Source organism: Mirounga angustirostris, unplaced genomic scaffold, assembly GCF_029215605.1.
Source record: "Mirounga angustirostris isolate CCGP_5_RB_7025 unplaced genomic scaffold, mMirAng1.0.hap1 SCAF_2, whole genome shotgun sequence".
Taxonomy (NCBI): domain Eukaryota; kingdom Metazoa; phylum Chordata; class Mammalia; order Carnivora; family Phocidae; genus Mirounga; species Mirounga angustirostris.
Genome location: NW_026991710.1, coordinates 52169695 through 52184166, shown reverse-complemented (window position 1 = coordinate 52184166; position 14472 = coordinate 52169695).

Below are 14472 nucleotides of genomic sequence, written 5' to 3'. Positions count from 1 at the left end.
TTCTTTTGATGATGAGACATTTTAATATCTACTCTCTTGGCAACTTCCAAATACACAATACAGTAGTACTAACTATGGTCACCGTGCTATACATTACATCCCCAAAAGCTTATTTATTTTATAATTAGAAATTTGTACCTTTTGATAGCTTTCACCCATTGTTGAGGATTTTTGCATCTATGTTCATCAGGGCTATCTTTTCTTTTCTTGCCGTGTCCCTGTCTGGTTTTGGTATCAGGGTAATGCTGGCCTTTTAAAATGAGTTTGGAAGTGTTTCCCCCTCTTCTGTTTTTTTAGGAGTTTGAGGACTGGCATTAATTTTTCACTGAATGTTTGGTAGATTTCATCAGTGCAGTCATTCGGCTGTGGACTTTTGCTCAGAAGCTTGATTACTGATTCAGTCTCATTACTAGTAATCATTCTGTTCAAATTTTCTATTACTTCATGATTCAGTTTTGGTAAATTGTATATTTCTAGGAATGTGTACACTTCTAGGTTGTCAGCATCCCAAAGGTTGAAAACCACTAGGAGGAAGCACATCTCTATGGAAAAAAAAAAAAAAATCACATTAAATCACACTCAGAGCAACACCTTATTCTGGCTTGAGGGGAAAGAAACACATAGCAGAGTATCTCTGTTTCAGAGTTAGTTCTAAAAAACAACTCCCCCTTCTTATTAAGGAGTATCAACAAATAACAACAAATTTAGTATCATTTATATGACATACTGGGAGACTAAACTATAAAGTCTAATAACACATTCCCATCCATTCTTAATGGGGTGGTGCCACTTAGTCCATCACCGCAAGAACAGATTTTCTATGGGGTTCTCCATAAACAAATAATGGTATAATTTACCTGATAGTTATGTTCACTCACCGTCAAGTATGAACTTCTTTTTTTTAAAAAAGATTGTATTTATTTATTTGAGAGAGAGAATGAGAGAGAGCATGAGAGGGAAGAGGGTCAGAGGCAGAAGCAGACTCCCCGCTGAGCAGTGAGCCCGATGTGGGACTCGATCCAGGGACTCCAGGATCATGACCTGAGCCAAAGGCTGTCGCTTAACCAACTGAGCCACCCAGGCGCCCCAAGTATGAACTTCTAAAAACCCAAACCAAGTATCAAAATATTCCAGCATTTCAGACTCAGCAATCAACACAATTTTGATGTTTCGACAATTTATCTTACTCTGCATAGTAAATATATCCGTGCATTCATGAGTTCTAAATCCTCATACTGAACCTCTGTTGTACTTGACAGTCAGCTCTGCTTCTAAAGCAGCCTTTTCCCTAATATTTCTAAACCTTTACTGATCAAAACACTCAAGCCTATTCCTCAATAAAAGCAGACATCTGTTAATTCAAGTATATTTCACAAATCCCAACTTGTTACAAGCTCTTTTACAATTCAGCAAGGCAACTGTGATTTAATAAGGAACAAACCATGCAGAATTAGTTTTTCAAGGAAAGCACATGAAGTGGGAGGATGAATAAACTGGCAAGATGTTTTCATTTACTTAAGTGATAACCTCAAAATACACTAAAAATATATCCTTCCAAATGGATCTAAACTGAGGAAATGTGATTGTATCACTGTGGTTATGAATCATCTTCCCATGACATGATATGACAAAGATTGTGTGTACCTACAAATCTGCTTAATACAATGAGAAGGAAGATTAAGCTCCTTTATCTATTTGAAAGCTACTTCCACAGAAGTCTATATATTTAAATTTTTTTCATTTCTAAAATGCATTTATAATTATCAGTAAGAAGAAACCATTCAAAACTCTTATTACAATGGGGAATTTTAACTCCCTAATTCTATCCTACTTTTTATGAGGCTAAATATTAACTTTATATGTCTTTCAACTCGTCCTTTTATTTTATTTTTTGACATTTTTTTATTTTATTATGTTAATCACCATACATTACATCATTAGTTTTTGATGTAGTGTTCCATGATTCTTTGTTTGCGTATAATACCCAGTGCTCCATGCTGTACGTGCCCTCTTTATTAATACCCATCACGAGGCTAACCCATCCCCCCACCCCCTTCCCCTCTAGAACCCTCAGTTTGTTTCTCAGAGTCCATAGTCTCTTGTGGTTCATCTCTCCCTCCGAAATCCCCCCTTCATTCTTCCCCTCCTGCTATCTTCTTCTTCTTCTTCTTTTTTTTTTTTTTTTAACATATAATGTATTATTTGTTTCAGAGGTACAGGTCAGTGACTCAACAGTCTTACACAATTCAGAGCACTCACCATAACACATACCCTCCCCAATGTCTATCACCCAGCCGCCCCACCCCCCACCACTCCAGCAACCCTCAGTTTGTTTCCTGAGATTAAGAATTCCTCATATCAGTGAGATCATATGATGCATGTCTTTCTCTGATTAAAAAATTTCTTTCAAAAATCTATACAATATGTCTTAAGCCTGCTATCTCTGGGAATTACATAATAATGTTCCTTGGAAATAAATTATATCATAATTAATGATAGCAGAGTGCTCTCAAGAAAATAATACTAGATTTTACCAGTTTGATTCTCTTTGTTAGCAAATAGCCAAACAAATATTTATATTATTCCTTTAGATAAATCCATAGTTATTTTCTTCTTAAAATGCCATACTGGGAACAATATGTATCTTGATACTTTAAAACCTACAGTAATTTCTACTTAGAGCAATTTGTTTTTACTGTATTTTACAAAGTTACCAGTTTACAACATATTGGAAAAAGAAAAGTGGTCTTTCACTACAGATCATTTGATAAGCACACCTCTATTCTACAACAGGCTAGACTAGAAGCTGGTTCAAATGGATTCTGCCTTGTTCGCATCTTTGGGGGCTAAACATTCCTTTTGCATACTATTACACAAAAATATGTCCCAATCCTTTCAACTTCTATTCTGTTGGCTTTGAGGATTCATTAAATTATTAATGCACTGAAAAGAATCTCCCAGACGCAATGAGGTATTCATTAGCACAAGATGAAAAATCAGTGGGCAGTAGGCTGGGTGCTGGCCAGAGACAGTGGTGTGCACACTGGCCCTAAGCTCTTTGCACACAGATTCATGATATTTTGACCTATCCATCCACATCTGGTCTTCCCTCCGTCTTGCACACCAAAGTTAAAGAGCTCATTTTTTTTTTCCTTTCCAGTTTTATAAAAGCTGAATTTCTAAGACACCAATATCCCTTCTCCTTCTTTTCTATTACTTCCTCAAATAAACATTTATCCAACTTCTGCTTCTGAAAAACTCTTAAAAGTATGCATGTAAGGGGCACCTGGGTGGCTCAGTCGGCTCAGGTCATGATCCCAGGGTCTTGGGTTGGAGCCCCTAGTTGGGATCCCTGCTCAGTGGGGAGCCTGCTTCTCCCTCTCCCTCTGCCTCTCGCCCTGTTAATGCGTTCTCTCTCTCTCTCAAATAAATAAATCTTTTTTTTTTAACTCTTTGTGACTAGTGAAGTATTCACAGCCCTTATGTCTACCTTTGTAATAGATGGTTGAAATCTAACTCTGCAGGGTTAAAAAGGAAGTATATTAAGTACTATTTGGGAAAACAAAGTGAGGCCAAGGTGAAGAGAAAAACCCAGAGGTTAATATTTTGGATATTATCCCAAATTGGGATAATATATTCTTATTCTTAAATATATTTTAAATACATATATTACTAAATTTATTGATACAAAAACTGTCGATCCTTATTTTACATATTTTGAACTGAAGTTAAGGATTACCTTATCAAAGGCAGAATGCAGGAATTAAGTGATAGAGCCAGTAACCAAACTCAGTTTTATTCAAATCCAAGCTCCTTTACACTAGACTCAGTGTCTTTTCATCAGTCCATTTCACCCCCACCACAATAATGATATTGGTAATATGGGTAATTGATATTTCTGTACATTTTATTTATTTTTTTCTATTTGGCAGCCAAAGAATGACTGAAAGTTGTACGTGAAATATTCAGAACAATTTTACTGCATTGAAAGTAAGCTTCATCGATTACAAGATTAAGACTAAGCTTGAAAAACACCCCAAACAAATGAGTATATAAATAAATAAAAATATTACATGGCCTACTCAGACAAAAAAAGAAATAATGGAGGACTTCAGGTTTAAAAATAAAATTACTATGCAAATGATAATCACATAAATGGAGAAGACATTCAGAATATTTGCAAAATAAGATAGAGTTTAGGATATGAGACATAACAAACATTTGCTTTTCTAATACATTAGAATAAAGTGAATATAAAAACAATATAAATCAGAGTAGCATTTTTTTTTAAGACTTTTATTTATTTGACAGAGAGAGACACAGCGAGAGAGGGAACACAGGCAGTGGGGGTGGGAGAGGGAGAAGCAAGCTTCCCGCGGAGCAGGGAGCCCGATGTGGGGCTATCATGACCTGAGCTGAAGGCAGACATTTAACGACTCAGCCACCCAGGTGCCCCCAGAATAGCATCTTAAGATGTCTTTTTCCTCTATTTTCCACATTTTACTTTTTTTTTTTTTCTCTTTGCAGAAACAACTGCTATTGGAGGGAAGGAATAAACTTTCATTCCACGTACTTTACCTTGGCCAAGTGCAAATGACTTAGAATGGTGTTTATCTTATTAATCTAAATAGCATTAGGGAGGAGAGAGAAATGAACAGAAGAGAAATGCAATTCTGATTTCTGAGTCTGCAAATGGAAATACTTATCAAAGAATATGGTCTAACTGTGTGATCCTCTGAATAGAAATAAGGGAACAATGTGCATGATTTGTTAACTAGGTTTATCCTATGAAGTGTAATAATGTAATTGTCTGCTACATCAAACAAATAGAAGTATGCTGATTTAGTCACTTACTTAGTTACATCTGCGAAATGTCCTGATTCTCTTTTATTTATTTTTTATATTTTGTTTTATTTTATTTCAATGATATTTGTTCATATTAGAAGGAAGAAAAATGAAAAAAGGAACATAAGCTATTTTCTAAAATGATCTTAAAATTCTATTTTAGCCTTTAAAAATGTATTTATAATGAAACAAATTCCAATACGGAACTATTAAAGTGTTTCTAAGTGCATGCCCATTCTCAACCACAGGACAAATAAACACTTTTTTATTGCAACATGATATTTTAGGGTCAAGTATACTTAAAAGTCAATCAGTGCTATTTAACTTGTGTTATGCTTCTAAGTTGCTATCCATGTAAGGAAATGTATTATAATGAGCCCTCTGTAGTTCTTGACTACAGTAGGCTCTGGGCAGGCAGGAAGCACACCTATCTGGTTCACTGCTATATAAAGGGAATAGAGGACCTCTGCTCGCCAACAAGACATGTTCCTAAGACAGAATTATGAGTGAATTAGAATTTAACCTCATTTTTCATCATGTGTAAAATGAGAAAGTTAGATGAACTGGTTTTAGGTGTTAATAAGTGAAATACAGATTTTTTATTTATTTTTTTTTTACCTTTTGGTCAAATAAACATGGGAAAAACTGCATTTTACATCTCTCTCCTAAAAATTCACCATGCCTCTTAACATGTTATATTCTCACCGAAGTCTTGAAACAAAACAAAACAAACCGTGAACTCTTTCCAAACCAACCGTTCCAAAATATGAATTCAGAACACTGTCTCTCCCCTCCCCCCAGACATTCATATTATTTTACCAGTGGTCCTTTTTATGAAGATGCATGGATTCTCTGGGTGTTCAAGGTACATTTAAATTTAAACAAATTTAGATGCCTAGTTAGATGTATCTTTAGAAAGTAGCATAACCCAGAGGCTAGATTAACTGAACATAGGGTTACCTATGTTTAACCAAGCTAAACACACAACATTTATTTATTTATTTACTAATAATTATTATTTTTTTAAATTTTAAAAAATATTTATAATATTTAAAATATTTTTTTAAAATTTAAATGTACTGCATTGAGTTGGCAGAATATTCATCATCAAACTCAAACATCTTCCTAAAGGGAAACAAATCCATTAGTTAGATTAATGACTCTAAAGTGCAACAAACAAAATGCCAACATACAAAAAAAGAAAGCACCTCTGACCTAAAAATTTTTTTTTTAAGATTTTATTTATTTATTTATTATTTGAGAGAGAGGGTGAGAGACAGAGAGCACGAGACGGGAGAGGATCAGAGGGAGAAGCAGACCCCCCGCCGAGCAGGGAGCCCGATGCGGGACTCGATCCAGGGACTCCAGGACCATGACCCGAGCCGAAGGCAGCCACTTAACCGACTGAGCCACCCAGGCGCCCATAAATAAAATCTTAAAAAAAAAAAAAAGGAAAAGAAACTTGTATCTCTTATTTTGTTTCACCAGTTTTGTTTATCTAAATATTTGCTCAGATACAATTTATTTACTTTTGTTCCTTCTCCAAGTGCTAAGCAAGATTCTTTTTTACAGGTCTCGATCCACTGGTCCTAACTTTGCTAAGCTACTTTATAATATGACGTAGTTAAGAGCTATTTGGTTTGTAAACATTGACTTATTTTTTTATCTTTTCTGTCTCCACTACTTCTCTCTTCACTCTCAATCAGAGTCAACCTTAACTCTTCCCAGGTTATAATTCAAAACCATCTTGTTGGATTTCAAGTCAACTACAAATCAGATCTCAAAATTAATACCTTACACTCTATCATTTGATTCTATGTCTCCCTCTTCTGTCTGAAACTTATTCCGTATCTCTATTTATTACATGACATCATATTTCTTAAAAGTGCCGAAGAATATTTTACTGTTAATGAATTGAATTCATTTACTAAAAAACAAACAAACAGACAGACAAAAAAACAGAGTAGACAGAGCAGTATGTTAAAAAAAAAAATCTTCAGGAGTTCCTTTAGGGAAATATTGTATGCAGAAGATTCTTAGAAATGTATGTAGAGAAGAGCGGGGCTATCAGGGTAGGGGCAATGAAATAATGACAAAAGAAGTAGATGTGTACTAATCTGACAAACTTCAGTACTTACCAGCTGGTCTACTGCTGGCTCTGGATATGCAGTTATAGTGTGTGAATGCATGCGCTGGCAGGGGATGGGGGTAGGGAAAACAATGAATAAATAAATTCATCTTTTCACCCATCAGAAAATACCTAACAATTAGCAAAAAAGAAAGAAAGAAAGAAGAAAGAAAAAAAAGAGACTATGACAGGTACATTGCATTTTAGTCTTATATCTCATAATTAAAACTGACAAACAAAAATATGTACCTTCTCTTTTTTTTTATTCTTATGTTAATCCCCATACATTACATCATTAGTTTTAGATGAAGTGTTCCATGATTCATTGTTTGTACATAACACCCAGTGCTCCATGCAGAATGTGCCCTCCTCAATACCCACCACCAGGCCAACCCATCCTCCCACCCTACCTTCTCTTCACTATGTGTTAAGATTTAATTCTCTGAGGCCAAGAATGGCAAAGATAAACACCTATACTCACGTAGTTTGTAAAAATTTTATTGAAGTAGATCAGAAAACAAAAATATATTAAACTATATATTTGTTTTTTTTTTTTTTAAAGCCTTTATTTATTTATTTGACCGAAAGAGAGAGAGAGAGCACAAGCAGGGAGAGTGGGAGAGGGAGAAGTAGGCTCCCCGCTGAGCAGGGAGCCCGATGCGGGGCCTCCATCCCAGGACCCAAGGGTCATGATCCAAGCCAAAGGCAGATGTTTAACTGACTGAGCCCACCCAGGCATCCCTTAAACAATATTTTTAAAAGTAATTTTGATAGAGAAATCTCTGATGTATAAGAATTCCAAATAATTTATGTAGATACCCCACTCTGAAGGAGGTGGATCTTAACTTCCACTCTGTAAGTGGCTACTGTACATTGTGACTTGCTTTCAAAGACAGTATGGACAGTGGTGGGGGAATTAACATAACAGTGGAGAAATCTGACAAACATTAACTCAGCCAGGTGATCAATGCCAAATTCACTGGTGATAAACCATGTTGATATGTATCCTTGATGTGATGAGAATGGCATTTTTCCTATGGGATCTTCCTTCTCAAAATCTATAACCAGTTTAACTTTGAGAAAACCATCAGGTAAGTCCCAATGAAGGAATATTCTGTGAAACACTTGACCAATACTCCTCAAAACTGTCAAGGTCATCAAAAACAAAAAAAAGTTTGAGAAATTAACATAGTCAACAGTCTTAACTTTGAGACGTGATGTCTAAATGCTCTGTGGTGTCTTGGATGGGATCTTGGTACAGAAAAATGACTTTAGGGAAAAGTTAAACAAAAATCTGAATAAATCATCAACTTGAGTTAATAATAATGAGTCAGTATTTGTCCTTGAATTGTAGCAAGTCTATCATACTAACGTAAGATGTTAATAATAGGGAAAATGGATGTGGGTAATATTTCTATACATCTAAAGCTATTTTAAATTAATTGAAATTGCAATTGAAAGAGTAACTGTATAACCAAATGACAAATTACATACACACATTCATTAATCTTATTCACTAAAACCAGTAAAAACATATTGCTTGGAATTATATTCATGAAAATATTTTTCAATGATTATTCCTTATTGAGATCCTTTAATATTTATCAAATTTGAAATTTACATTTATATCCCATTTTTCCTGAATATTTCACCATAAATTTGATATCAATGTATACAAACCAAAAAAAGTCAAGTGAGACTGTATATGGGAGATTACCAAAATATAATTTTATTCTCACCCTGCTTATCTCCATTTTTTTTGGGTGGGGAGGGGTAGATGGACACACAAACATCAACTTAACGTGACATAGTGGATATTAATTGGCATCTACTACATACCAGGTACTGTGCTAAACCTTATGAATACCTAATGAAAATAATTCAATCCTTCCTCAAGGCGCTTAGGGTAAAAATGACAAGAAACAATTACATCACACAATGTAATTCTACTATGATTGAGATAAATAAAGTGTCATTATGAGAAAAAGACAAACAAGACCAACTAACCAGTTCTGGGGGGGGGGGTGGAGCTTACAGAAAAAATAAAGGAAGGAAAATACACCAAAACCCAAAAATTGTGTAGGAATTAGCCAGAAAAACTGGTTAAAAACAATCAAAGCAAAGAAAATGAAACATGCAAATTTCCAGGAATAGATACAGGGCTTATTTGGGAACTAAAAATAGTTCAGTAAGTGTAGAACATAAAGAGTACATAGGAGAGATGGGAGTCTGGGGAAAGACATTATAACAGAAAAGATCTTTTTATATTTGTTGAAGAACCTAGATTGTACCTTCATGGTGATTCAGCAATTGTGCTCCTTGAGGAGCTCCCAAAGGAGATGAAAACTTATGTCCACTCAAAAACCTGCATGCAGATGTTTATAGGAGCTTTATTCATTATTGCCAAAACTTGGAAACAAGCAAGGTGTGTTTCAGTAGGTAAATGCATTTAGAAACTGTAATACGTGAAGACTGTGGAATATTATCCAGTGCTAAAAAGGAATAACTATCAAGTCATGCAAAGCCATAGAGGAAACTGAATGCATATCACTAAGTGAAACAAGTCAATCTTAAAAGGCGACATAGTGTATGATTCCAACTAGATGACATTCTGAAAAAGACAAATCTATGGAGACAGTAAAATGATCAGTGGTTGCCGGGGGTTAGGGTGGGGGCAGGGAAGAAGGGGATAAATGGATAGAGCACACAGGATTTTTAGGGTAGTATAAATACTCTGCGTGATACTATAATGGTGGATACATGTCATCATACATGTGTGCAAATCCATGGAATATACAACACCAAGAGGGAACCTTAATGTAAATTATGGACTCTGGGTGATGGTGATGTGTCCATATAGATCCACTGTAACAAATAGACCACTGTGCTAGGGAATGCCAATAGTGGGGGAAACTATGCCTGTGTAAAGGCAGGAAGTATATGAGAATTGAAGTCTCCTAAACAAACAAAACAAACAAACAAACAAACGTAGCACCAAGCCTGACCCCCAGGTATTTTTCTCTAGGGACATAGGAAATCTTTGTAACTGCCTCTCAGTTTTTCTGTGAACCTAAAATGACTCTTAAAAAATAAAGTCTGAATAAATGAATATATCTGGTTTTGCAGTGGGGTCTAGATTTAGAAGGTATAAAGACTGGAGGCGGTATGAATAAAGGACAATTAATAGATTAATTCATTCAATTAATGACTGAATTAATCATGGTCTAAACTGAAGGATCAGCTAGCCATGAGTTGAAGTAAGAGGATAATAGTTTCAAGACATATGAAGAGGGGGCGCCTGGGTGGCTCAGTCATTAAGCGTCTGCCTTTGGCTCAGGTCATGATCCCCGGGTCCTGGGATTGAACCCCACATCAGGATCCCTGCTCCGCGGGAAGCCTGCCTCTCCCTCTCCCACTCCCCCTGCTTGTGTTCCTTCTCTCGCTGTCTCTCTCTCTGTCAAATAAATAAATAAAATCTTAAAAAAAAAAAAAGACATATGAAGAGATTTGTATACGTTTAGTAAGGCACTGGCTCTCTCAATGTTTTATCCTCATTCTGGGAATAAAAATCAAAATCTTGACATAATTGACAAAATCTTTAGTTCATCTTGTCCTTATTAATATATCATGTTCATCTACTATGTTCTCCATCACTCACGGTGATCCATCAATACTGATTTTCTTTCTGTCCTGTGAATGTGTCCAGACACACATATATATACATTTGAATGCTCTTTCGTCTTCCTGGAATAATCCCTTTTCCCCGATCTTTTCATGGCTGACTTCACCTGACAACAATCATTTCATCTTAGATGACATTTTCTCAGAGAGACCTTTACTCTGTGATTCCGCACCTCCTTCCATTCACACTCTATCAAAGCACTCTTATTTTCTTCGTTGGTGTTATTACCATCTGAAATTATCTTCCTTACTGATTGACTCACATGTCTGTGAGCTCTTTACTTCACTACAATATAAGCTTCCTGAGGAAGAATATTCTGGTATCATAGGGTCTAGGAGATGCTCGATAAATATTTGTTGGTGGATGTATGAATCAATGCAGATTTAGCTAGCGAAAGAGGAGACCAGGATGACTCTTAGACTTTTGGTTTTAGCAATCGTTTGAATATTTAAGCATTTCAGTTAAACAATAAGGAAGGATGAGTAATTTGTGGGAGAAGAAAATGCATTCAACTGGGGATGTTTTCAGTTTAAGGTGCTTATAGGCACCAGATGGAGATATCTATCTGATGTAGATTTGCCTGGTTCACAAAAGTGATGTAGGCTGGCTGGGGATACATTTGAATAAGAACAACAAAATAATAGTTGTCCATGAAAACTCAAGCCTGATTGTATTAATTGGGGAAGTCAATTATTATTATATAAGATAAAGTTTCTATTCATTTGGAAAGAGTGGGATTTGAATTTGCATTCCAGAAACTAATAATTAAAACAGGGAAAACATTAGTGAGCTAAGAGCCTCAGGAAATTTTTACTTGATTTTATCAAAACAAGTTAGTTTTGGGGGCGCCTGGGTGGCTCAGTTGGTTAAGCGACTGCCTTCGGCTCAGGTCATGATCCTGGAGTCCTGGGATCGAGTCCCGCATCGGGCTCCCTGCTCAGCGGGGAGTCTGCTTCTCCTTCTGACCCTCCCCCCTCTCATGTGCTCGCTCTCTATCTCTCAAATAAATAAATAAAATCTTAAAAAAAAAACAAGTTAGTTTTTGTATTTTTATTTTTATCTAATTCCTAATTCCTTTGTCTTCTCTACTATCATGAAAACTGAATAAACTAGGAGATCCATTGTCCCTCAGTCTTTCCTATGATATGACATTTTTATAGAAGATATTCTACCCATTTTTCAGAGGGAAATCTAATAAATGTGCCTTAGAATATTTACCCTTTGGCAATGGAGTTCGTATGGTAATAAATGCTTTCTGTGATGTGTGAAAGGCCTACAACATGAAGAGGAGAGGGGAGACTAGCCTAGTGAAAAAGAAGTAGAGTGTTATAAGCATTTTTTAGTCATCCTACTTGTATTTTAATCATGTGACCCAACCCTTTAGATTTAATATGATATGGGTAAAATACAGCACCACTAAATAAAGTGTGGTGGAAGAGTGATTTTTATAGATATAGAACACCAGGCATCCTGTAACCTCACAGCAGCTCTGCAAGGTATTATTAGCCTATATTAGAGATAAGGAGATTGAATTTCAGCAGGATTAAATTAACTCCATAGAGCTAGCAAATGGCTGGGCTGTGGTTTGAAAGAAGATATATCTGATTTCAAAGACGATGTTCTTAGCAGTACACCATGCTGCCTCCTTCGTCAAACTTACTTCTACGGCATTAACTTTTTAAATCCATTCAACAAATATTTATTGATTGCTTTCTATGTGCCAGACACTCTGCTAGAGCTTGGGATACATAAATTAACTAGAGAGACAAATATTCTTCCTCTCGTGGTTCCTATATGCTAATGACAAGCAAAGCCAGCAAGCGTAATAAATATATAAAATAGGTAGATTATTACAAGGTGATGATTGCTATAAAGCAACAGATTTAGGTAAGGGGGAATCTGCATGCTGGGATAGAGGTAATGGTTGTAATTTTAAATAAAAATATCAGGATAGACCTCATTGACAAAGTGACATTTGAACAACAACTTGAAGAGAATGAATGATTAGCCATGAGGATATCTGGGAGAAAGGTGTTCCTGTCAAAGATAATAATATGTGCATAGACCCTGCATCAGTCAAAGTTTCAGCAGAGAGTACATAGCTCATGCAAAATGGGTGGTTGGTGAAAATTTGAATGTAGGGACTATTTACAAGTGTGTGGACAAGACACAAGGAAGAGTGCTAGAATGCAGAACTAGTAATAAAATGAGGGACTGAGAGAGCAGCTAAGGGAACCAAACCAAGGAGAAAGACCATGGCCTCACAGGAGCTCTGGAAGCCTTTGGTTGAAGAACTCAGTCCACCTGCGGTGATCCTACAGGGAAGGAGCCAGGGTAAAAGCATGTGGACCCCCTCCCTCCCTCTTCCTGATGCTCTCCTGGGGATGCCCATCAGATGAACCCACCAGAAACCAGAGGGCAGGGAATCCACTGAGAAGGCACAGAGGAAGGTATGGAAACATGAAGAGAGGATCTACACAAGTCAGCCAAGATCTCCAGCTCAGACCCTAAAGTAAAAATCATGCCTGGTCTTTCTCAGAAAGCATGTGGAACCCAGTGTGATTGGAGCAAGCTGAGTGAAAGGAAGCATGGTAGGAGAGGCAGAAATGTACTAAAGGGGCACACATCATACATATCAGAGAGTGAATTTGAAATTTCAGTTTGCAATTGCATGTGTACATGTAGTTATTGATTTAGTTTATGCAATTTCCAAACACCCTTACTGGTTATATAATTCACATAAAAAGCTTCCTTCTTATTTGAAGAATTTCCTGAACTTGGGAGCTCTTTGAGTAGAAAGAAATCTGGAAATTCTGTAAAAAGATACATAGTATTAAGAATCAACATTACACTGTATTTAAGACTCTGGGTCCCTGTCACAATCTGACTTACACTGAAATCTGCAGCTTCTACTTTCATATTTCATAATGATTTACAACGATTCATATAAGCTTCCTAAGCAGCAATTTTATCATCTAAAAATTAAAAATAATAATAAGACATTCCTTACAATGTTGCTGTGAGGACTGAATTAATTGATGTACATATAAAAGTTATTGTAATGCCTAGTACATTCCAGTGTTAGCTTTATGTCTAAAGACATTATTCGTTTGTAGGCTAAACTATTTTTCTTAATCTTCCTTCAGAGATTCACTTTGTACCTTTCAAAAATCTAGTGATAATTCAAGGAAAGTAGATCTCCACCCTAGCTGTGTCTAGGGGTATATGTTAAGATTCACAATAGAGCAGGGAGCTGCTTTTATCTATCGGATATTTTTCTAAATATTTTACAATGTTCTTGAAGTGTAAGAATAGCTAGGGAAAAAAGTGAAAAGCATTGTGAGTAAACTAGTTTTATCTAAGCAACAAGGTAATTAAAACAATTCAAATATAAGCAAGTTTTCATTAGCATAGACCCATAGGAACTTCTGAGATTTAACTTAAATCCTGGCCTATAATTTAGGATTTCTTCTTTCAAGTATAAAGTTACTAACTATGTAGAATGAGTTGTTGGAAACACCATATAAATGGGGCTGTTCATTGACTGTGGATTGTCTCTCTGTTTTATTGTTTTGTCAGTTAAGAACCTAAGATCCTTTGAAGTATTCCCTTCTGATAACTCATTTTGACATAGAGCTGCCAGGCATCATCCATCCCAATAAGAAGTGACAGTCCTAAGATTAAACTATCATTTCCCTATGAAGATTGTAAAGGTGCATTTACTTATAATTAGTATGCATGCTTTGATGGACCAGACATTTATAGCAGTCTTTCAAATAAAAAGACTAATTAACTATAAATTAATATTTATAAGGCA